The 25,487-nt window shown below is 43.0% G+C and overlaps 1 protein-coding gene and 1 pseudogene across 6 annotated transcripts in view; one reads left to right on the top strand and one right to left on the bottom strand.

The window, feature by feature from the left end:
• Positions 1 to 25,487, bottom strand: part of LOC139759413 (uncharacterized) — a 115,781-nt gene that overhangs the window by 86,715 nt on the left and 3,579 nt on the right. The window lies entirely within an intron of this gene.
• On the top strand, positions 22,807 to 24,057 carry LOC139759401 (polyadenylate-binding protein 4 pseudogene; annotated as a pseudogene).

The following is a 25,487-nucleotide window of genomic DNA, read 5'->3' as shown; positions in this document are numbered from 1 at the left end:
GAAGAGAGTGGTGAGAGTAAGTGAGCTTGGGAAGGAGACTTGTGTGAGGAAGTACCAGGAGAGGCTCAATACAGAATGGAAAAAGGTAAGAACAAAGGAGGTAAGGGGAGTGGGAGAGGAATGGGATGTATTTAGGGAAGCAGTGATGGCTTGTGCAAAAGATGCATATGGCATGAGAAGCGTGGGAGATGGGCAGATTAGAATGGGTAGTGAGTTGTGGGATGAAGAAGTAAGATTATTAGTGAAAGAAAAGAGAGGCATTTGGACGATTTTTACAGGGAAATAATGCAAATGACTGGGAGTTCTATAAAAGAAAGAGGCAGGAGGTCAAGAGAAAGTGTAAGAGGTGAAAAAGAGGGCAAATGAGAGTTGGGGTGAGAGAGTATCATTAAATTTTCGGGAGGATAAAAAGATGTTTTAGAAGGAGGTAAATAAAGTGCATAAGAAAAGGGAACAAATGGGAACATCAGTGAAGAGGGCTAATGGGGAGGTGATAACAAGTTGTGGTGATGTGAGATGGTGTGCAAAGTGAGAGGGTTAGGGAGAATGATTTGGTAAACAGAGAAGAGGTAGTAAAAGCTTTACAGAAGATGAAAGCCGGCAAGGCAGCGGGTTTGGATGGTATTGCAGAGGAATTTCAGAAAAAAGGGGGTGACTGAATTGTTGACTGGTTGGTAAGATTATTCAATGTATGTATAACTCATGGTGAGGTGCTTGAGGACTGGCAGAATACTTGCATAGTGCCATTGTACAAAGGCAAATGGGATAAAAATGAGTGCTCAAATTACATAGGTATAAGTTTGTTGAGTATTCCTGGGAAATCATATTGGAGGGTATTGATTCAGAGGGTGAAGGCATGTACAGAGCCTCAGATTGGGGAAGAGCAGTGTGGTTTCAGAAGTGGTAGAGGATGTGTGGATCAGGTGTTTGCTTTGAAGAATGTATGTGAGAAATACTTAAAAAAGCAAATGGATTTATATGTAGCATTTATAGATCTGGAGAAGGCATATGATAGAGTTGATAGAGATGCTCTGTGGAAGGCATTAAGAATATATGGTGTGGGAGGCAAGTTGTTAGAAGCAGTGAAAAGTTTTTATCAAGGATGTAAGGCATGTGTACGTGTAGGAAGAGAGGAAAGTGATTGGTTCCCAGCGCATGTTGGTTTCCGGCAGGGGTGCATAATGTCCCCATGGGTGTTTAATTTGTTTATGGATGGGGTTGTTAGGGAGGGAAATGCAAGAGTTTTGGAAAGAGGGGCAAGAATGCAGTCTGTTGTGGATGAGAGAGCTTGGGAAGCGAGTCAGTTGTTGTTCGCTGATGATACAGCGCTGGTGGCTGATTCGGGTGAGAAACTGCAGATGCTGGTGACTGAGTTAGGTACAGTATGTGAAAGAAGAAAGTTGAGAGTAAATGGGAATAAGAGCAAGGTTATTAGGTACAGTAGAGTTGAGGGACCAGTCAATTGGGAGGTAAGTTTGAATGAAGAAAAACTGGAGGAAGTGAAGTGTTTTAGATACCTGGGAATGGATTTGGCAGCAGATGGAACCATGGAAGTGGAGGTGAATCATAGGGTGGGGGAGGGGGCGATAGTTCTGGGAGCATTGAAGAATGTGTGGAAGTCGAGAACATTATCTTGGAAAGCAAAAATGGGTATGTTTGAAGGAAAAGTGGTTCCAACAATGATATATGGTTGTGAGGCATGGGCTATAGATAGAGTTGTGTGGAGGAGGCTGGATGTGCTGGAAATGAGATGTTTGAAGACAATATGTGGTGTGAAGTAGTTTGATCGAGTAAGTAATGAAAGGGTAAGAGAGATGTGTGGTGGTAAAAAGAGTATGGTTGAGAGAGCAGAAGAGGGTGTCTTGAAACGGTTTGGTCACATGGAGAGAATGAGTGAGGAAAGATCGACAAAGAGGATATATGTATCAGAGGTGGAGGGAACGAGGAGAAGTGGGAGACCAATTTGAAGGTGGAAAGATGGAGTGAAAGATATTTTGAGTGATTGGGGCCCCATTCTGTGACTCGCTTCCGCTTCCATGGTTCCATCCACTGCCAAAACCACTCCCAGATACGTAAAACACTTCACTTCCTCCAGTTTTTCTCCATTCAAACCTACCTCCCACCTGACTTGTCCCTCAACCCTACTGAACCTAATAACCTTGCTCTTATTCACATTTACTCTCAGCATTCTTCTTTCACACACTTTACCAAACTCTGTCACTTGCTTCTGCAGTTTCTCAACCGAACCAGCCACCAGCACTGTATCATCAGTGAACAACAATTGACTCACTTCCCAAGCTCTCTCATCCACAACAGACTGCATTCTAGCCCCTCTTTCCAAAACTCTTGCACATACCTCCCTAACAGCCCCATCCATAAACAAACTAAACAACCATGGAGACATCACACACCACTGCCGCAAACCTACATTCACTGAGAACCAATCACTTTCCTCTCTTCCTACTCGTACACATGCCTTACATACTCGATAAAAACTCTTCGGTGCTTCGACAACTTGCCTCCCACACCATATATTCTTAATAACTTCCACAGAGCATCTCTATCAACTCTATCATATGCCTTCTCCAGATCCATAAATGCTACGTACAAATCCATTTGCTTTTCTAAGTATTTCTCACATACATTCTTCAAAGCAGACACCTGATCCACACATCCTCTACCACTTCTGAAACCACACTGCTCTTCCCCAATCTGAGGCTCTGGACGTGCCTTCACCCTCGCAATCAATACCCTCCCATACAATTCCCCAGGAATACTCAACAAACTTATACCCCTGTAATTTGAGCACTCACCTTTATCCCCTTTGCCTATGTACAATGGCACTATGCTAGCATTCCGCCAATCCTCAGGCACCTCACCATGAGTCACATATACATTAAATAACCTTACCAACCAGTCAACAACACAGTCACAACCTATTCTAATAAACTCGACTGCAATACCATCCAAACCCACTGCATTGCCGGCTTTCATCTTCCACAAAGCTTTTACTACTTCTTCTCTGTTTACCAAATCATTCTCCCTAACCCTCTCACTTTGCACACCACCTCGACCAAAACATCCTATATCTGCCACTCTATCATCAAACACATTCAACAAACCTTCAAAATTCTCAATCCATCTCCTCCTCACATCACCACTACTTTTTATCACCTCCCCATTAGCCCCCTTCACTGATGTTCCCATTTGTTCCTTGTCTTACACACTTTATTTACCTCCTTCCAAAACATCTTTTTATTCTCCCTAAAATTTAATGATACTCTCTCATCCCAACTCTCATTTGCCCTCTTTTTCACCTCTTGCACCTTTCTCTTGACCTCCTGCCTCTTTCTTTTATACATCTTCCAGTCATTTGCATTATTTCCCTGCAAAAATCGTCCAAATGCCTCTCTCTTCTCTTTAACTCAAAATCATACTTCTTCATCCCACCACTCACTACCCTTTCTAATCTGCCCACCTCTCACACTTCTCATGCCACAAGCATCTTTTGCGCAAGCCAACACTGCTTACCTAAATACATCCCACTCCTCCCCTACTCTCCTTATGTCCTTTGTTCTCACCTTTTTCCATTCTGTACTCAGTCTCTCCTGGTACTTCCTCACACAAGTCTTCCCAAGCTCACTTACTCTCACCACTCTCTTCAACCCAACATTCTCTCTTCTTTTCTGAAAACCTTTACAAATCTTCACCTTCACCTCCACAAGATAATGATCAGACATCCCTCCAGTTGCACCTCTCAGCACATTAACATCCAAAAGTCTCTCTTTCACGCGCCTATCAATTAACATGTAATCCAATGATGCTCTCTGGCCATCTATCCTACTTACATACATATACTTATGTATATCTCTCTTTTGGTCACGTAGAGAGAATGAATGAGGAAAGATTGACAAACAGGATATACGTGTCAGCGATGGAGGGAACACGGAGAAGTGGGAGACCAAATTGGAGGTGAAAAGAAGGAGTGATTTTGAGTGATTGGGGCCTGAACATGCAGGAGGGTGAAAGGCATGCAAGGAATAGAGTGAATTGGAACAATGTGGTATACTGGGGTCGACCTGCTGTCAATGAATTGAGCTAGAGCATGTGAAGCGTCAAGGGTAAACCATGGAAAGTTTTGTGGGGCTGGATGTGGAAAGGGAGCTGTGGTTTCGGTTCATTATACATGACAGCTAGAGAGTGAGTGTGAACGAATGTGGCCTTTGTTGTCTTTTCCTAGCACTACCTCACGCACAAGCGGGGGGAGGGAGTTGTCATTTCACGTGTGGCGGGGTGGCACTACCTCGCTAACGTGGGAGACAGCGACAAAGTGTATGAATATGAATATATTATTGCACTTGATTGCTTTGAAGAATGTATGTGAGAAATACTTAGAAGAGCAAATGGATTTGTATATAGCATTCATGGATCTGGAGAAGGCATATGATAGAGTTGATAGAGATGCTCTGTGGAAGGTATTAAGAATATATGGTGTGGAAGGCAAGTTGTTAGAAGAAGTGAAAAGTTTTTATTGAGGATGTAAAGCATGTGTACGTGTAGGAAGAGAGGAAAGTGATTGGTTCTCAGTGAATGTAGGTTTGCGGCAGAGGTGTGTGATGTCTCCATCGTTGTTTAATTTGTTTATGGATGGGGTTGTTAGGGAGGTGAATGCAAGAGTTTTGGAAAGAGGGGCAAGTATGCAGTCTGTTGTGGATGAGAGAGCTTGGGAAGTGAGTCAGTTGTTGCTCGCTGATGATATAGCGCTGGTGGCTGATTCATGTGAGAAATTGCAGAAGCTGGTGACTGAGTTTGGTAAAGTGTGTGAAAGAAGAAAGTTGAGAGTAAATGTGAAGAAGAGCAAGGTGGTTAGGTACAGTAGGGTTGAGGGTCAAGTCAATTGGGAGGTAAGTTTGAATGGAGAAAAACTGGAGGAAGTAAAGTGTTTTAGATATCTGGGAGTGGATCTGGCAGCGGATGGAACCATGGAAGCGGAAGTGAATCACAGGGTGGGGGAGGCGGCAAAGGTTCTGGGAGCCTTGAAGAATGTCTGGAAGTCGAGAACATTACCTCGGAAAGCAAAAATGGGTATGTTTGAAGGAATAGTGGTTCCAACAATGTTGTATGGTTGCAAGGCGTGGGCTATGGATAGAGTTGTGCGCAGGAGGGTGGATGTGCTGGAAATGAGATGTTTGAGGACAATATGTGGTGTGAGGTGGTTTGAGTAAGTAATGTAAGGGTAAGAGAGATGTGTGGCAATAAAAAAGCTTGTGGTTGAGAGAGCAGAAGAGGGTGTTTTGAAATGGTTTGGGCACATGGAGAGAATGAGTGAGGAAAGATTGGCCAAAAGGATATATGTGTCAGAGGTGGAGGGAACGAGGAGAAGTGGGAGACCAAATTGGAGGTGGAAAGATGGAGTGAAAAAGATTCTAAGTGATCGAGGCCTGAACATGCAGGAGGGTGAAAGGCGTGCAAGGAATAGAGTGAATTGGAACGACGTGGTATACCAGGGTCGACGTGCTGTCAATGGATTGAACCGGGGCATGTGAAGCGTCTGGGGTAAACCATGGAAAGTTCTGTGGGGCCTGGATGTGGATAGGGAGCTGTGGTTTCGGTGCATTATCACATGACAGCTAGAGACTGAATGTGAACGAATGGGGCCTTTGTTGTCTTTTCCTAGTGCTACCTCGCACACATGAGGGGGTTGTTATTCAATGTGTGGCGAGGTGGCGATGGGAATAAATAAAGGCAGACAGTATGAATTATGTACATGTATATATATGTATATGTCTGTGTGTGTATATATATGTATATATTGAGATGTATAGGTATGTGTATTTGCGTGTATGGACATGTATGTATATACATGTGTATGTGGGTGGGTTGGGCCATTCTTTCGTCTGTTTCCTTGCGCTACCTCGCTAACGCGGGAGACAGCGACAGAGCAAAAAAATAATAATAATAAAATATATATATATTCTTTCTTTCTTTCTTTTAAACTATTCGCCATTTCCCGCGTTAGTGAGGAAGCGTTAAGAACAGAGGACTGGGCCTTTTTTGGAATATCCTCACCTGGCCCCACTCTGTTCCTTCTTTTGGAAAATTAAAAAAAAAACGAGAGGGGAGGATTTCCAGCCCCCCGCTCCCTCCCCTTTTAGTCGCCTTCTACGATACGCAGGGAATACGTGGGAAGTATTCTTAATCCTCTATCCCCAGGGATAATATATATATATATATATATATATATATATATATATATACATATCAAAATATACACAAACATATGCAGACATTACATACACATGTATATATTCACACTTGCTTGCCTTCATCGATTCCTGTCGCTACCCCTGCCCCACAGGAAAACATATTCACTATCCTCTGCTTCAGCGAGTTATTACCAGGATTACAGACAAAAAGGCCCCATTCGTTCACATTCAGTCTCTAGCTGTCATGTGATAATGCACCGAAACCACAGCTCCCTATCCACATCCAGGCCCCACAGACCTTTCCATGGTTTACCCTAGACGCCTCACGCGCCCTCATTCAGTCCACTGACAGCACGTTGACCACGGTATACCACATTTTTCCAGTCCACTCTATTCCTTACACACCTCTCACCCTCCTGTATGTTAAAACAGGGCCTGATGCTCAAAAACTTATTCACTCCATTCTTCCACCTTAGATTTGGTCTCCCACTTCTTGTTCCCTCCACCTTTGACACATATATCCTCTTTGTCAATCTTAACTCACTAATTCTCTCCATATGTCCAAACCATTTCAACACATCCCTTTGTGCTCTCTACATCATACTCTTTTTATTTCCACACATCTCTCTTACCCTTACCTTACTTACTTGATCACGCCACATCCACCCTCCTCCGTACAACCTTATATAAAGCCCATGCCTTGCAACCATATAACATTGTTGGAACTACCATTCCTTCAACCCATTTTTGCTCTCTGAGATAACGTTCTCTCCTTCCACACATTCTTCATTGCTCCTACAAACTTTACCCCCTCCCCCACCTAGTGGCTCACTTCTGCCTCCATGGTTCCGTCCACCGCTAAGTCCACTCCCAGATATCTAAAACACTTCACTTGCTCCAGTTTTACTCCATTCAAACTTACATCCCATTTAACTTGTCCCACTACCCTACTGAACCTAATATCCTTGCTCTTATTCACATTTACTCTTAACTTTCTCCCACTTTTCCAAACTCAGTCACCAACCTTAGCAGCTTCTTACATGAATCAGCCACTAGCTAGAGCTTTCTCATTGGCGAACAACAGCTGACTCACTTCCCAGGCCCTCTCATCCACAACAGACTGCATACTTAAGCCTCTCTCTAAAACTCTTGCATTTACCTCCCTAACCACTCCATCCATAAACAAACTAAACAACCATGGGGACATCACCCACCCCCGCCGCAGAGTAACACTCACTGGGAACCAGTCACTCTCCTCTCTTCCTACTCATACACATGCCTTACATCCTTATATGTATATAGAATAAATGTATGATTTTAATCCGATGAATTGAATTTATATTCACATTTATTCTATGGTTGTTTAATTTGTTTATGGATGGGGTTGTTAGGGAGGTAAATGCAAGAGTTTTGGAAAGAGGGGCAAGTATGAAGTCTGTTGGGGATGAGAGAGCTTGGGAAGTGAGTCAGTTGTTGTTCGCTGATGATACAGCGCTGGTGGCTGATTCATGTGAGAAACTGCAGAAGCTGGTGACTGAGTTTGGAAAAGTGTGTGGAAGAAGAAAGTTAAGAGTAAATGTGAATAAGAGCAAGGTTATTAGGTACAGTAGGGTTGAGGGTCAAGTCAATTGGGAGGTGAGTTTGAATGGAGAAAAACTGGAGGAAGTGAAGTGTTTTAGATATCTGGGAGTGGATCTGGCAGCGGATGGAACCATGGAAGCGGAAGTGGATCATAGGGTGGGGGAGGGGGCGAAAATTCTGGGGGCCTTGAAGAATGTGTGGAAGTCGAGAACATTATCTCGGAAAGCAAAAATGGGTATGTTTGAAGGAATAGTGGTTCCAGCAATGTTGTATGGTTGCGAGGCGTGGGCTATGGATAAAGTTGTGCGCAGGAGGATGGATGTGCTGGAAATGAGATGTTTGAGGACAATGTGTGGTGTGAGGTGGTTTGATCGAGTGAGTAACGTAAGGGTAAGAGAGATGTGTGGAAATAAAAAGAGCGTGGTTGAGAGAGCAGAAGAGGGTGTTTTGAAGTGGTTTGGGCACATGGAGAGAATGAGTGAGGAAAGATTGACCAAGAGGATATATGTGTCGGAGGTGGAGGGAACGAGGAGAAGAGGGAGACCAAATTGGAGGTGGAAAGATGGAGTGAAAAAGATTTTGTGTGATCGGGGCCTGAACATGCAGGAGGGTGAAAGGAGGGCAAGGAATAGAGTGAATTGGAGCGATGTGGTATACCGGGGTTGACGTGCTGTCAGTGGATTGAATCAAGGCATGTGAAGCGTCTGGGGTAAACCATGGAAAGCTGTGTAGGTATGTATATTTGCGTGTGTGGACGTATGTATATACATGTGTATGGGGGGGGTTGGGCCATTTCTTTCGTCTGTTTCCTTGCGCTACCTCGCAAACGCGGGAGACAGCGACAAAGTATAATAAAAAAAAAAAAATTATTCTATATACATATAACTCTATGTAATCCTTATATCTACTTTGTGTATGTTTTAAATATTGTTTTTATTAATTCTGTGTAGTATCATCATTTCCCAGCTCTTTCCATCTAGCAATTCCCTCAGATTCGCTTATACAAATCTGTCTTCACCCTCATCTGCATTTCAGTTTGATGTATATTGTCTCGTTTTGTCAGTTCTTCTAATTTTGATATTTTTGGCTTTGTAAACCCCTGTTAATAAATCACCTTGATTCAGAAATCTTTGGTATATATGTTTAGATTTTTATCTGGTTTTTGTATGAACTTACTTTGTCAAGGATCCCTTCATATAGATTTACTATTTTTCCCCATCTTCCTCCTTCTCCCCTTTATTTTCTGATGCTCTTTCTTTCTTTGTCATCTCAGGAGCAAATCCAGTCATCTCAATATTTTCTTTAGGATCTTTCCTTAAAAGCTAAGATCTAACAATCATTTTGTTGATTGCTTTTATTTTTTATGTTTCCCTTACTAAGTTTTTTTACAGTTGGTGTAGTATTAGTATTTTCCCTTATCCTTGTTCTTTTTACCAATTCTCTTCTGTAACTATCTATTCCCAATCTCACTTTAATTTTCTCATCACATTTGTCCTTATCTTCATTTTCCTTCTCTTTACCATTCTCTTTATGAGGGTGTGGTAAGTTAAACATCATGATGTTTCCTACTTCCCACTTTCTCTTCCACTCTTTCTATAACTGTATCAACTAGTTCTTGCTCTCTTTCCTTCCATTTATCATTTTATTCTTCATTATGTGTACAAACCTTTCACCATTTCAGATACAAAAGAATCTAAAACTATTCAAACAGCATCAGGCCAATGGGTCCATTCGAGGCTATTTGTGATTGTGGGAGATATCAGAAAGTTTTTCAATGAGAAAAACTTGCAAACTGTAACTGTGACTAAGGAGGCACAAAGAATGGTAGTCAAGGACATGAAGTGAGATGTTTATCAAGTCTATTTTAAAACATGTCTATAATGCTACTGTTACACGCCTTAATTGGTAAATCATTATGTATGTTAACAGACCTGTTGAAGAAAATGTATTTTGCCTTATTTGAGCTAAAATGTATGCCCATGACACTCTTTTATGTTAGCTGAGATGGCACCAGCAGCTGAAATCTTCATCAAGGCCATCCCATTAATGCCTGTATGTGGATAGGAAGCTGTGGTTTTGGTGCATTTCATATGACAGCTACAAACTGAGTGTACACAAATGTGGCTTTTTTTGTCTGATATCCTGGAGCTACCTTGCTGAAGCAGGGGGTAGCGATTTAGTTTCCTGCAGGAAAGGGTAGCACCAGGAATGGATGAAGGATAGCAAGTATGAAAATTTACATGTGTATATCTATATATTTCTGTGTGTGTATGTATATGTTGATATGTATATGTATATGTATGTGTATGGGAATATATATATATAAATTGAAGAAAACTACTATTGACGTTTGTGTAAATAAATTATACATTTCCCTTTCCCATAGCCAGAGGTTGAACCATTATATGACATTCATTTTTCATTACAATTCCAGCTAGAAGTTTCAGTTTTCTAAATTATTTCTTACATTTTTCATTTTCTTTTTTTTTTTTCTTTTTGCTTTGTCGCTGTCTCCCGCATTTGCGAGGTAACGCAAGGAAACAGACGAAAGAAATGGCCCAACCCACTCCCTTACACATGTATATACATACGTCCACACACGCAAATATACATACCTACACAGCTTTCCATGGTTTACCCCACACACTTCACATGCCCTGATTCAATCCACTGACAGCACGTCAACCCCGGTAAACCACATCGATCCAACTCACTCTATTCCTTGCCCTCCTTTCACCCTCCTGCATGTTAAGGCCCCGATGACACAAAATCTTTTTCACGTCATCTTTCCACCTCCAATTTGGTCTACCACTTCTCCTCGTTCCCTCCACCTCCGACACATATATCCTCTAGGTCAATCTTTCCTCACTCATTCTCTCCATGTGCCCAAACCATTTCAAAACACCCTCTTCTGCTCTCTCAACCACGCTCTTTTTATTTCCACACATCTCTCTTACCCTTACGTTACTTACTCGATCAAACCACCTCACATCACACATTGTCCTCAAACATCTCATTTCCAGCACATCCATCCTCCTGCGCACAACTCTATCCATAGCCCACGCCTCGCAACCATACAACATTGTTGGAACCACTATTCCTTCAAACATACCCATTTTTGCTTTCCGAGATAATGTTCTCGACTTCCACACATTCTTCAAGGCTCCCAGGATTTTCGCCCCCTCCCCCACCCTATGATCCACTTACGCTTCCATGATTCCATCCGCTGCCAGATCCACTCCCAGATATCTAAAACACTTTACTTCCTCCAGTTTTTCTCCATTCAAACTTACCTCCCAAGTGACTTGACCCTCAACCCTACTGTACCTAATAACCTTGCTCTTATTCACATTTACTCTTAACTTTCTTCTTTCACACACTTTACCAAACTCAGTCACCAGCTTCTGCAGTTTCTCACATAAATCAGCCACCAGCGCTGCATCATCAGCGAACAACAACTGACTCACTTCCCAAGCTCTCTCATCCACAACAGACTTCATACTTGCCCCTATTTCCAAAACTCTTGCATTCACCTCCCTAACAACCCCATCCATAAACAAATTAAACAACCATGGAGACATCACACACCCCTGCCACAAACCTACATTCACTGAGAACCAATCACTTTCCTCTCTTCCTACACGTACACATGCCTTACATCCTCGATAAAAACTTTTCACTGCTTCTAACAACTTGCCTCCCACACCATATATTCTTCATACACAGAGCATCTCAATCAACTCTATCATATGCCTTCTCCAGATCCATAAATGCTACATACAAATCCATTTGCTTTTCTAAGTATTTCTCACATACATTCTTCAAAGCAAACACCTGATCCACACATCCTCTACCACTTCTGAAACCACACTGCTCTTCCCCAATCTGATATTTCATATATATATATATATATATATATATATATATATATATATATATATATATATATATATATATGGTTGTTTAATTTGTTTATGGATGGGGTTGTTAGGGAGGTGAATGCAAGAGTTCTGGAAAGAGGGGCAAGTATGAAGTCTGTTGGGGATAACAGAGCTTGGGAAGTGAGTTAGTTGTTGTTCGCTGATGATACAGCGCTGGTGGCTGATTCATATGAGAAACTGCAGAAGCTGGTGACTGAGTTTGGTAAAGTGTGTGAAAGAAGAAAGTTAAGTGTAAATGTGAATAAGAGCAAGGTAATTAGGTACAGTAGGGTTGAGGGTCAAGTCAATTGGGAGGTAAGTTTGAATGGAAAAAAACTGGAGGAAGTAAAGTGTTTTAGATATCTAGGAGTGGATCTGGCAGCAGATGGAACTATGGAAGCGGAAATGGATCATAGGGTGGGGGAGGGGGGGGAAAATCCTGGGAGCCTTGAAGAATGTGTGGAAGTCGAGAACATTATCTCCGAAAGCAAAAATGGCTATGTTCGAAGGAATAGTGGTTCCAGCAATGTTGTATGGTTGCGAGGCGTGGGCTATGGATAAAGTTGTGCGCAGGAGGATGGATGTGCTGGAAATGAGATGTTTGAGGACAATGTGTGGTGTGAGGTGGTTTGATCGAGTAAGTAACGTAAGGGTAAGAGAGATGTGTGGAAATAAAAAGAGCGTGGTTGAGAGAGCAGAAGAGGGTGTTTTGAAATGGTTTGGGCACATGGAGAGAATGAGTGAGGAAAGATTGACCACGAGGATATATGTGTCGGAGGTGGAGGGAACGAGGAGAAGTGGGAGACCAAATTGGAGGTGGAAAGATGGAGTGAAAAAGATTTTGTGTGATCGAGGCCTGAACATGCAGGAGGGTGAAAGGAGGGCAAGGAACAGAGTGAATTGGATCGATGTGGTATACCGGGGTTGACGTGCTGTCAGTGGATTGAATCAAGGCATGTGAAGCGTCTGGGGTAAACCATGGAAAGCTGTGTAGGTATTGTATATTTGCGTGTGTGGACGTATGTATATACATGTGTATGGGGGTGGGTTGGGCCATTTCTTTCGTCTGTTTCCTTGCGCTACCTCGCAAACACTGGAGACAGCAACAAAGCTAAAAAAAAAATAATATATATATATATATATATATATATATATATATATATATATATCTTTCTTTCTTTCTTTCATACTATTCACCATTTCCCGCATTTGCGAGGTAGCGTTAAGAACACAGAACTGGGCATTTGAGAGAATATCCTCATATAGCCCCCTTCTCTGTTCGTTCTCTTGGAAAAAAAAAAAAAAAAGAGAAAGAATACTTCCCACGCATTCCTCACATGTCGTAGAAGGTGACTAGAGGGGACGGGAGCGGGGGGCCAGAAATCCTCCTCTTCTTGTATTTAAACTTTTTTAAATGGGAAACAGAAGATGGAGTCACGCGGGGAGTGCTCATCCTCCTCGTAGGCTCAGATTGGGGTGTCTAAATGTGTGTGAATGTAACCGAGATGTGAAAAAAGGAGAGATAGGTAGCATGTTTGAGGAAAGGAACCTGGATGTTTTGGCTCTGAGTCAAACGAAGCTCAAGGGTAAAGGGGAAGAGTGGTTTGGGAATGTCTTGGGAGTAAAGTCAGGGGTTAGTGAGAGGACAAGAGCAAGGGAAGGAGTAGCACTACTCCTAAAACAGGAGTTGTGGGAGTATGTGATAGAATGTAAGAAAGTAAATTCTGGATTAATATGGGTAAAACTGAAAGTTCATGGAGAGAGATGGGTGATTATTGGTGCATATGCACCTCGGCATGAGAAGAAAGATCATGAGAGGCAAGTGTTTTAGGAGCAGCTAAATGAGTCTGTTAGTGGTTTTGATGCTCAAGACCGGGTTATACTGATGGGTGATTTGAATACAAAGGTGAGTAATGTGGCAGTTGAGGGAATAATTGGTATACATGGGGTGTTCAGCGTTGTAAATGGAAATGGTGAAGAGCTTATAGATTTAGGTGCTGGAAAAGGACTGGTGATTGGGAATACCTGGTTTAAAGAGAGAGATATACATAAGTACACATATGTAAGTAGGAGAGATGGCCAGAGAGCGTTATTGGATTACGTGCTAATTGACAGGCGCGCGTAAGAGAGACTTTTGGATGTTAATGTGGTGAGAGGTGCAACTGGAGGATGTCTGATTATTATCTTGTGGAGGCGAAGGTGAAGATTTGTATGGGTTTTCAGAAAAGAAGAGAGAATGTTGGGGTGAAGAGGGTGGTGAGAGTAAGTGAGCTTGGGAAGGAGACTTGTGTGAGGAAGTACCAGGAAAGACTGAGTACAGAATGGAAAAAGGTGAGAACAAAGGAGGTAAGGGGAGTGGGGGAGGAATGGGATGTATTTAGGGAAGCAGTGATGGATTGCGCAAAAGATGCTTGTGGCATGAGAAGCATGGGAGGTGGGTAGTGAGTGGTGGGATGAAGAAGTAAGATTATTAGTGAAAGAAAAGAGAGAGGCATTTAGACATTTTTTCACGGAAAAAATGCAAATGAGTGGGAGATGTATAAAAGAGAGACAGGAGGTCAAGAGAAAGGTGCAAGAGGTGAAAAAGAGGGCAAATGAGAGTTAGGGTGAGAGAGTATCATTAAATTTTAGGGAGGATAAAAAGATGTTCTGGAAGGAGGTAAATAAAGCGCATAAGACAAGGGAGCAATTGGGAACTTCAGTGAAGGGGGCTAATGGGGAGGTGATAACAAGTAGTGGTGATGTGAGAAAGAGATGGAGCGAGTATTTTGAAGGTTTGTTGAATGTGTTTGATGATAGAGTGGCAGATATAGGGTGTTTTCGTTGAGGTGGTGTGCAAAGTGAGAGGGTTAGGGAAAATGATTTGGTAAACAGAGAAGAGGTAGTAAAAGCTTTGAGGAAGATGAAAGCCGGCAAGGCAGCAGGTTTGGATGGTATTGCAGTGGAATTTATTAAAAAAGGGGGTGACTGTATTGTTGACTGGTTGGTAAGGTTATTTAACGTATGTATGATTCATGGTGAGGTGCCTGAGGATTGGCGGAATGCTTGCATAGTGCCATTGTACAAAGGCAAAGGGGATAAGAGTGAGTGCTCAAATTACAGAGGTACAAGTTTGTTGAGTATACCTGGTAAATTATATGGGAGGGTATTGATTGAGAGGGTGAAGGCATGTACAGAGCATCAGATTGGGGAAGAGCAGTGTGGTTTCAGAAGTGGTAGAGGATGTGTGGATCAGGTGTTTGCTTTGAAGAATGTATGTGAGAAATACTTAGAAAAGCAAATGCATTTGTATGTAGCACTTATGGATCTGGAGAAAACATATGATAGAGTTGATAGAAATGCTCTGTGGAAGGTACTAAGAGTTTATGGTGTGGGAGGCAAGTTTTTTTTTTTCTTCTTTTTTTTTTTTTTTTGCTTTGTCGCTGTCTCCCGCGTTTGCGAGGTAGCGCAAGGAAACAGACGAAAGAAATGGCCCAACCCACCCCATACACATGTATATACATACGTCCACACACGCAAAATATACATACCTACACAGCTTTCCATGGTTTACCCCAGACGCTTCACATGCCCCGATTCAATCCACTGACAGCACGTCAACCCCGGTATACCACATCGCTCCAATTCACTCTATTCCTTGCCCTCTTTTCACCCTCCTGCATGTTCAGGCCCCAATCACACAAAATCTTTTTCACTCCATCTTTCCACCTCCAATTTGGTCTCCCTCTTCTCCTCGTTCCCTCCACCTCCGACACATATATCCTCTTGGTCAATCTTTCCTCACTCATTCTCTCCATGTGCCCAAACCATTTCAAAACACCCTCTTCTGCTCTCTCAACCACGCTCTTTTTATTTCCACACATCTCTCTTACCCTTACGTTACTTACTCGATCAAACCACCTCACACGACACAAGGCAAGTTGTGAAAAGTTTTTATCGAGGATGTAAGGCATGTGTACGTGTAGGAAGAGTGGAAAGTGATTGGTTCTCAGTGAATGTAGGTTTGCGGCAGGGGTGTGTCATGTCTCCATGGTTGTTTAATTTGTTTATGGATGGGGTTGTTAGGGAGGTGAATGCAAGAGTTTTGGAAATAGGGGCAAGTATGAAGTCTGTTGTGGATGAGAGAGCTTGGGAAGTGAGTCAGTTGTTGTTCGCTGATGATGCAGCGCTGGTGGCTGATTTATGTGAGAAACTACAGAGGCTGGTGACTGAGTTTGGTAAAGTGTGTGAAAGAAGAAAGTTAAGAGTAAATGTGAATAAGAGCAAGGTGATTAGGTACAGTAGGGGTGAGAGTCAAGTCAATTGGGAGGTAAGTTTGAATGGAGAAAAACTGGAGGAAGTAAAGTGTTTTAGATATCTGGGAGTGGATTTGGCAGCGGATGGAACCATAGAAGCGGAAGTGAATCATAGGGTGGGGGAGGGGGCGAAAATTCTGGGAGCCTTGAAGAATGTGTGGAAGTCGAGAACAGTATCTCGGAAAGCAAAAATGGGTATGTTTGAAGGAATAGTGGTTCCAACAATGTTGTATGGTTGCGAGGCGTGGGCTATGGATAGAGTTGTGCGCAGGAGGGTGGATGTGCTGGAAATGAGATGTTTGAGGACAATATGTGGTGTGAGGTGGTTTGATCGAGTAAGTATTGTAAGGGTAAGAGAGATGTGTGGAAATAAAAAGAGTATGGTTGAGAGAAGAGAAGAGGGTGTTTTGAAATGGTTTGGGCACATGGAGAGAATGAGTGAGGAAAGATTGACTAAGAGGATATATGTGTCGGAGGTGGACGGAACAAGGAGAAGAGGGAGACCAAATTGAAGGTGGAAAGATGAAGTGAAAAAGATTTTGAGTGATCAGGGCCTGAACATGCAGGAGGGTGAAAGGCGGGCAAGGAATAGAGAGAACTGGATCGATGTGGTATACCGGGGTCGACGTGCTGTCAATGGATTGAATCAGGGCATGTGAAGCATCTTGGGTAAACCATGGAAGGTTTTGTGGGGCCTGGATATGGAAAGGGAGCTGTGGTTTTGGGCATTATTGCATGACAGCTGGAGACTGAGTGTAAGCCAATGGGGCCTTTGTTGTCTTTTCCTGGCACTGCCTCAAGCACATGGGGGGGAGGGAGATGTTATTCCGTGTGTGGCGGGGTGGCGATGGGATATGTGTGTGTCTGTGTGTGTATATATGTGTGTATGTTGGGATGTGTGGGTGTGTATGTTTGTGTGTGTGGATGTGTGTGTGTGTGCATGTGTGTGGGGGTGGGTTGGGCCATTTCTTTCATCTGTTTCCTTGCGCTACCTCGCAGACGCAGGAGACAGCGACAAAGCAAAATAAATAAAATAAATATAGATATATATATATATATATATATATATATATATATATATATATATATATATATATATATATATATATATATATATTTTTTATTTTATTTTTTATTATACTTTGTCGCTGTCTCCCGCGTTTGCGAGGTAGTGCAAGGAAACAGACGAAAGAAATGGCCCAACCCCCCCCATACACATGTATATACATACGTCCACACACGCAAATATACATACCTACACAGCTTTCCATGGTTTACCCCAGACGCTTCACATGCCTTGATTCAATCCACTGACAGCACGTCAATCCCGGTATACCACATCGCTCCAATTCACTCTATTCCTTGCCCTCCTTTCACCCTCCTGCATGTTCAGGCCCCGATCACACAAAATCTTTTTCACTCTATCTTTCCACCTCCAATTTGGTCTCCCTCTTCTCCTCGTTCCCTCCACCTCCGACATATATATCCTCTTGGTCAATCTTTCCTCACTCATTCTCTCCATGTGCCCAAACCACTTCAAAACACCCTCTTCTGCTCTCTCAACCACGCTCTTTTTATTTCCACACATCTCTCTTACCCTTAAGTTACTCGATCAAACCACCTCACACCACACATTGTCCTCAAACATCTCATTTCCAGCACATCCATCCTCCTGCGCACAACTCTATCCATAGCCCACGCCTCGCAACCATACAACATTGTTGGAACCACTATTCCTTCAAACATACCCATTTTTGCTTTCCGAGATATATATATATATATATATATATATATATATATATATATATATATATATAGATATATATATAATAAAAGGGTAAGAGAGATGTGTGGAAATAAAAAGAGTGTGGTTGAGAGAGCAGAAGAGGGTGTTTTGAAATGGTTCGGTCATATGGAGAGAATGAGTGAGGAAAGATAGACCAAGAGGATATATGTGTCGGAGGTGGAGGGAACGACAAGTGGGAGACTAAATTGGAGTAGGAAAGATGGAGTGAAAAAGATTTTGAGTAATCGGGGCCTGAACATGCAGGAGGGTAAAAGGCAGGCAAGGAATAGAGTGAATTGGATCGATATGGTATACCGGGGTCGACGTGCTGTCAATGGATTGAATCAGGGCATGTGAAGCATCTAGGGTAAACCATGGAAAGTTCTGTGGGGCCTGGATGTGGAAAGGGAGCTGTGGTTTCAGGCATTATTGCATGACAGCTAGAGACTGAGTGTGAACGAATGGGGCCTTTGTTGTCTTTTCCTAGCGCTACCTCGCACACATGAGGGAGAAGGAGGATGTTATTCCATGTGTGGCGAGGTGGCGATGGGAATGAATAAAGGCAGACAGTGTGAATTGTGTGCATGGGTATATATGTATGTGTCTGTGTGTGTATATATATGTGTACATTGAGATGTATAGGTATTTATATTTGCGTGTGTGGACATGTATGTATATACATGTATATGGGGGTGGGTTGGGCCAGTTCTTTCATCTGTTTCCTTGCGCTACCTCGCAAACGCGGGAGACAGCAACAAAGCAAAATAATAATAATAAAATATATATATCTATTTATTTATTATTTTTTTGTTTGTCGCTGTCTCCCGTGTTTGTGAGGTAGCGCAAGGAAACAGACGAAAGAAATGGCCCAACCCACCCCCATACACATGTATATACATACACGTCCACACACGCAAATATACATACCTATACTTTTCAATGTACACTTATATATACACACACAGACACATACATATATACACATGAACACAATTCACACTGTCTCCCCTTGTTCATTCCCATCGCCACCTCGCCACACATGGAATAACATCCCCCTCCACCTCATGTGTGCAAGGTAGCGCTAGGAAAAGACAACAAAGGCCCCATTCGTTCACATTCAGTCTCTAGCTGTCATGCAATAATGCCCGAAACCACAGCTCCCTTTCCACATCCAAGCCCCACACAACTTTCCATGGTTTACCACAGATGCTTCACATGCCCTGATTCAATCCATTGACAGCACGTCAACCCCAGTATACCACATCGATGCAATTCACTCTATTCCTTGCCCGCCTTTCACCCTCCTGCATGTTCAGGCCCCGATCACTCAAAATCTTTTTCACTTCATATTTCCACCTCCAATTTGGTCTCCCACTTCTCCTCGTTCCCTCCACCTCCGACACATATATCCTCTTGGTCAATCTTTCTTCACTCATTCTCTCCCTCTGCCCAAACCATTTCAAAACACCCTCTTCTGCTCTCTCAACCATACTCTTTTTATTTCCACACATCTCTCTTACCCTTACATTACTTACTCGGTCAAACCACCTCACACCACACATTGTCCTCAAACATCTCATTTCCAGCACATCCACCCTCCTCCGCACAACTCTATCCATAGCCCACGCCTCGCAACCATACAACACTGTTGGAACAACTATTCCTTCAAACATACCCATTTTTGCTTTCCGAGATAATGTTTTCGACTTCCACACATTCTTCAAGGCTCCCAGGATTTTCGCCCCCTCCACCACCCTATGATTCACTTCTGCTTCCATGGTCCCATTCGCTGCCCGATCCACTCCCAGATATCTAAAACACTTTACTTCCTCCAGTTTTTCTCCATTCAAACTTACCTCCAATTGACTTGACCCTCAACCCTAATGTACCTAATAACCTTGCTCTTATTCACATTTACTCTTAACTTTCTTCTTTCACACACTTTACCAAACTCAGTCACCAGCTTCTGCAGTTTCTCACATGAATCAGCCACCAGCGCTGTATCATCAGCGAACAACAACTGACTCACTTCCCAAGCTCTCTCATCCACAACAGACTTCATACTTGCCCCTATTTCCAAAACTCTTGCATTCACCTCCCTAACAACCTCATCCATAAACAAATTAAACAACCATGGAGACATCACACACACCTGCCACAAAACTACATTCACTGAGCACCAATCACTTTCCTCTCTTCCTACACGTACACATGCCTTACATCCTCGATAAAAACTTTTCACTGCTTCTAACAACTTGCCCCCCCACACCATATATTCTTAATACCTTCCACAGAGCATCTCTATCAACTCTATCATATGCCTTCTCCAGATCCATAAATGCTACATACAAATCCATTTGCTTTTCTAAGTATTTCTCACATACATTTTTCAAAGCAAACACCTGATCCACACATCCTCTACCACTTCTGAAACCACACTGCTCTTCCCCAATCTGATGCTCTGTACATGCCTTCACCCTCTCAATCAATACCCTCCCATATAATTTACCAGGAATACTCAACAAACTTATACCTCTGTAATTTGAGCACTCACTCTTATCCCCTTTGCCTTTGTACAATGGCACTATGCACGCATTCCGCCAATCCTCAGGCACCTCACCATGAGTCATACATACATTAAATAACCTCACCAACCAGTCAACAATATAGTCACCCCCTTTTTTAATAGATTCCACTGCAATACCATACAAACCTGCTGCCTTGCCAGCTTTCATCTTCCGCAAAGCTTTTACTACCTCTTCTCTATTTACCAAATCATTTTCCCTAACCCTCTCACTTTGCACACCACCTCAACCAAAACACCCTATATCTGCCACTCTATCCTCAAACACATTCAACAAACCTTCAAAATACTCACTCAATCTCCTTCTCACATCACCACTACTTGTTATTGCCTCCCCATTAGCGCCCTTCACTGAAGTTCCCATTTGCCCCCTTGTCTTACGCACTTTATTTTCCTCCTTCCAGTACATCTTTTTATTCTCCCTAAAATTTAATGATACTCTCTCACCCCTACTCTCATTTGCCCTCTTTTTCACCTCTTGCACCTTTCTCTTGACCTCCTGTCTCTTTCCTTTATACATGGATTTGTATGTAGCATTTATGGATCTGGAGAAGGTATATGATAGAGTTGATAGAGATGCTCTATGGAAGGTATTAAGAATATATGGTGTGGGAGGCAAGTTGTTAGAAGCAGTGAAAAGCTTTTATCGAGGATGTAAGGCATGTGTACGTGTAGGAAGAGAGGAAAGTGATTGGTTCTCAGTGAATGTAGGTTTGCGGCAGGGGTGTGTCATGTCTCCATGGTTGTTTAATTTGTTTATGGATGGGGTTGTTAGGGAGGTGAATGCAAGAGTTCTGGAAATAGGGGCAAGTGTGAAGTCTGTTGTGGATGAGAGAGCTTGGGAAGTGAGTCAGTTGCTGTTCGCTGATGATACAGCGCTGGTGGCTGATTCAAGTGAGAAACTGCAGAAGCTGGTGACTGAGTTTGGTAAAGTGTGTGAAAGAAGAAAGTTAAGAGTAAATGTGAATAAGAGCAAGGTTATTAGGTACAGTAGGGTTGAGGGTCAAGTCAATTGGGAGGTAAGTTTGAATGGAGAAAAACTGGAGGAAGTAAAGTGTTCTAGATATCTGGGAGTGGATCTGGCAGCGGATGGAACCATGGAAGAGGAAGTGAATCATAGGGTGGGGGAGGGGGCGAAAATCCTGGGAGCCTTGAAGAATGTGTGGAAGTCGAGAACACTATCTCGGAAAGCAAAAATGGGTACGTTTGAAGGAATAGTGGTTCCAACAATGTTGTATGGGTGCGAGTTGTGCGCAGGAGGGTGGGTGTGCTGGAAATGAGATGTTTGAGAACAATATGTGGTGTGAGGTGGTTTGATCGAGTAAGTAATGTAAGGGTAAGAGAGATGTGTGGAAATAAAAAGAATATGGTTGAGAGAGCAGAAGAGGGTGTTTTGAAATGGTTTGGGCACATGGAGAGAATGAGTGAGGAAGGATTGACCAAGAGGATATATGTGTCGGAGGTGGAGGGAACAAGGAGAAGTGGGTGACCAAATTGGAGGTGGAAAGATGGAGTGAAAAAGATTTTGTGTAATCGGGGCCTGAACATGCAGGAGGGTGAAAGGAGGGCAAGGAATAGAGTGAATTGGATCGATGTGGTATACCAGGGTTGACGTGCTGTCAGTGGATTGAATCAGGGAATGTGAAGCGTCTGGGGTAAACCATGGAAAGTTGTGTGGGGCCTGGATGTGGAAAGGGAGCAGTGGTTTCGGGCATTATTGTATGACAGCTAGAGACTGAGTGTGAACAAATGGGGCCTTTGTTGTCTTTTCCTAGTGCTACCTCGCACACATGAGGGGGGAGGGGGATGGTATTCCATGTGTGGCGGGGTGGCGATGGGAATGAATAAAGGCAGACAGTGTGAATTGTGTGCATGGGTATATATGTAATGTGTCTGTGTGTGTATATATATGTGTACATTGAGATGTATAGGTATGTATATTTGCGTGTGTGGACGTGTATGTATATACATTGTGTATGGGGGTGGGTTGGGCCATTTCTTTCGTCTGTTTCCTTGCGCTACCTCGCAAACGCGGGAGACAGCGACAAAGCAAAAAAAAAAAATATATATATATATATATATATATATATATATATATATATATATATATATATATCTTCTTTTTCTTTCAAACTATTCGCCATTTCCCGCATTAGCGAGGTAGCGTTAAGAACAGAGGACTGGGCCTTGAGGGAATACCCTCACCTAGCCCAATTCCCTGTTCCTTCTTTTGGAAAATTAAAAAAAAAACGAGAGGGGAGGATTTCCAGCCCCCCGCTCCCTCCCCTTTTAGTCGCCTTCTACGACACGCAGGGAATACGTGGGAAGTATTCTTTCTCCCCTATCCCCAGGGATAAAATATATATATATATATATATATATATATATATATATATATATATATATATATATATATATATATATATAAAAGAGAGGGGAATGCCATGCCAAACTTAAAACGAAGTTTGAAACGATGAAAATAGAACGCATGAACAGGTACCAAGGTGTCAATCTTTACATCAAGAATCTCGATGACTCCACTGATGATGAAAGACTTCGAAAAGAATTCTCTAACTATGGCACAATTACTAGTGCTAAGGTAATGACTGAGGATGACCGTTCCAAGGGCTTTGGATTTGTTTGTTTTTCAACACCAGAGGAAGCAATACGTGCAGTTACAGAGATGAATGGTTGTATCCTTGTGAGCAAACCTCTCTATGTTGCCCTAGCCCAGCGTTGTGAAGATCGTAAAGCACATCTAGCTTCACAGTATATGCAGTGTGTTGCTGGTATGCGCATGCAGCAAATGGGACAAATGTTCCAGCCAGGTGGCACTAGCTATTTCATGCCAACCATGCCTCAGGCTCAGCATTTCTACACCCCCAAATGACTCAAATCAGAGCCACTCCTCATTGGCCAGCACAACCAGCAGCACAGGTGCGGGCCGGTGCTCAGGCTACCACTGCATTCCCCATGCAAGCAGCACCATTCAGGTCCGCTCCTCGTCAAGCACAGCCAGGTCTCCGCAATTTCCGTCCTATGGCAGCTGCAGCTGCGGCTGCCCAGTAGCAGCAAATTCCAAACTTGCTGCAGGCAGCTAGGCCTGTGGCACCAACTGCTGGTGGTGTCCCACCACCTGCTGCTCTCTCCAATGCTGCAAGAGCTTCCAACTACAAGTACACTAATGATATGCGAAATCCCCCTGCTGTTTCTGGTGGTGGCCCAGCTTCTGCTGCTGCTGTGGCCCCAGTTGCTCAACCAGCAGTGCATATTCAAGGACAGGAGCCACTAACACCATCAATGTTGGCTTCTGCCATGCCTCAGGAACAAAAACAGATGTTAGGAGAACGCCTGTTCCCTCTCATTCGTGAAATATACCCAGAACTTGCTGGAAAGATCACAGGCATGTTATTGGAGATCGACAACTCTGACCTCCTTCATATGCTGGAAGACCGTACATCTCTTAAAGCAAAGGTTGAAGAGGCTGTAGCTGTACTACAAGCTCACCAGGCCAAGCAGCAAGTTGTAGCTGTGGCTGTAGCTGCCCAGAAAAAAGAGGACATGTAAATTAATTTTTTGGCATGCAGCTGTCTCCATCCCAAACATTTTTACTGTTGCACATTGCTTAATTTAGTTTTCGACTTGTGCCCAGTCATTGAAGTATCAGTTTTATATTTGGTTTCATTATTCTCCCCTGGGGATAGGGGAGAAAGAATACTTACCACGTATTCCCTGCGTGTCGTAGAAGGCGACTAAAAGGGAAGGGAGCGGGGGGCTGGAAATCCTCCCCTCTCATTTTTTTTTCCCAAAAGAAGGAACAGAGAAGGGAGCCAGGTGAGGATATTCCCTCAAAGGCCCAGTCCTCTGTTCTTAACGCTACCTCGCTAATGCGGGAAATGGCAAATAGTATGAAAGAAAGAAAGAATATATATTTTTTTTTTTTGAGCTTTGTCGCTGTCTCCCGCGTTTGCGAGGTAGCGCAAGGAAACAAACGAAAGAAATGGCCATACCCACCCCCATACACATGTATATACATACGTCCACACACGCAAATATACATACCTACACAACTTTCCATGGTTTACCCCAGATGCTTCACATGCCTTGATTCAATCCACTGACAGCACGTCAACCCCGGTATACCACATCGCTCCAATTCACTCTATTCCTTGCCCTCCTTTCACCCTCCTGCATGTTCAGGCCCCGATCACACAAAATCTTTTTCACTCCATCTTTCCACCTCCAATTTGGTCTCCCTCTTCTCCTCGTTCCCTCCACCTCCGACACATATATCCTCTTGGTCAATCTTTCCTCACTCATTCTCTCCATGTGCCCAAACCATTTCAAAACACCTTCTTCTGCTCTCTCAACCACGCTCTTTTTATTTCCACACATCTCTCTTACCCTTACGTTACTTACTCGATCAAACCACCTCACACCACACATTGTCCTCAAACATCTCATTTCCAGCACATCCATCCTCCTGCGCACAACTCTATCCATAGCCCACGTCTCGCAACCATACAACATTGTTAGAACCACTATTTCTTCAAACATACCCATTTTTGCTTTCCGAGATAATGTTCTCGACTTCCACACATTCTTCAAGGCTCCCAGAATTTTCGCCCCCTCCCCCACCCTATGATCCACTTCCGCTTCCATGGTTCCATCCGCTGCTAAATCCACTCCCAGATATCTAAAACACTTCATTTCCTCCAGTTTTTCTCCATTCAAACTTACCTCCCAATTGACCTATCCCTCAACCCTACTGTACCTAATAACCTTGCTCTTCTTCACATTTACTCTCAGCTTTCTTCTTTCACACACTTTACCAAACTCAGTCACCAGCTTCTGCAGTTTCTCACCCAAATCAGCCACCAGTGCTGTATCAACAGCAAACAACAACTGACTCACTACCCAAGCTCTCTCATCCATAACAGACTGCATACTTGCCCCTTTCTCCAAAACTCTTGCATTCATCTCCTTAAGAACCCCATCCATAAAAAAATTAAACAACCATGGAGACATCATGCACCCCTGCTGCAAACCAACATTCACTGAGAACCAATCACTTTCCTCTCTTCCTACACATACCCATGCCTTACATCCTCGATA

The sequence above is a fragment of the Panulirus ornatus genome, chromosome 33, assembly GCF_036320965.1.
Source record: "Panulirus ornatus isolate Po-2019 chromosome 33, ASM3632096v1, whole genome shotgun sequence".
NCBI classification, from domain to species: domain Eukaryota; kingdom Metazoa; phylum Arthropoda; class Malacostraca; order Decapoda; family Palinuridae; genus Panulirus; species Panulirus ornatus.
Note: the sequence above shows the minus strand (reverse complement) of the source record. Positions and strands in the feature narration are given on the sequence as shown.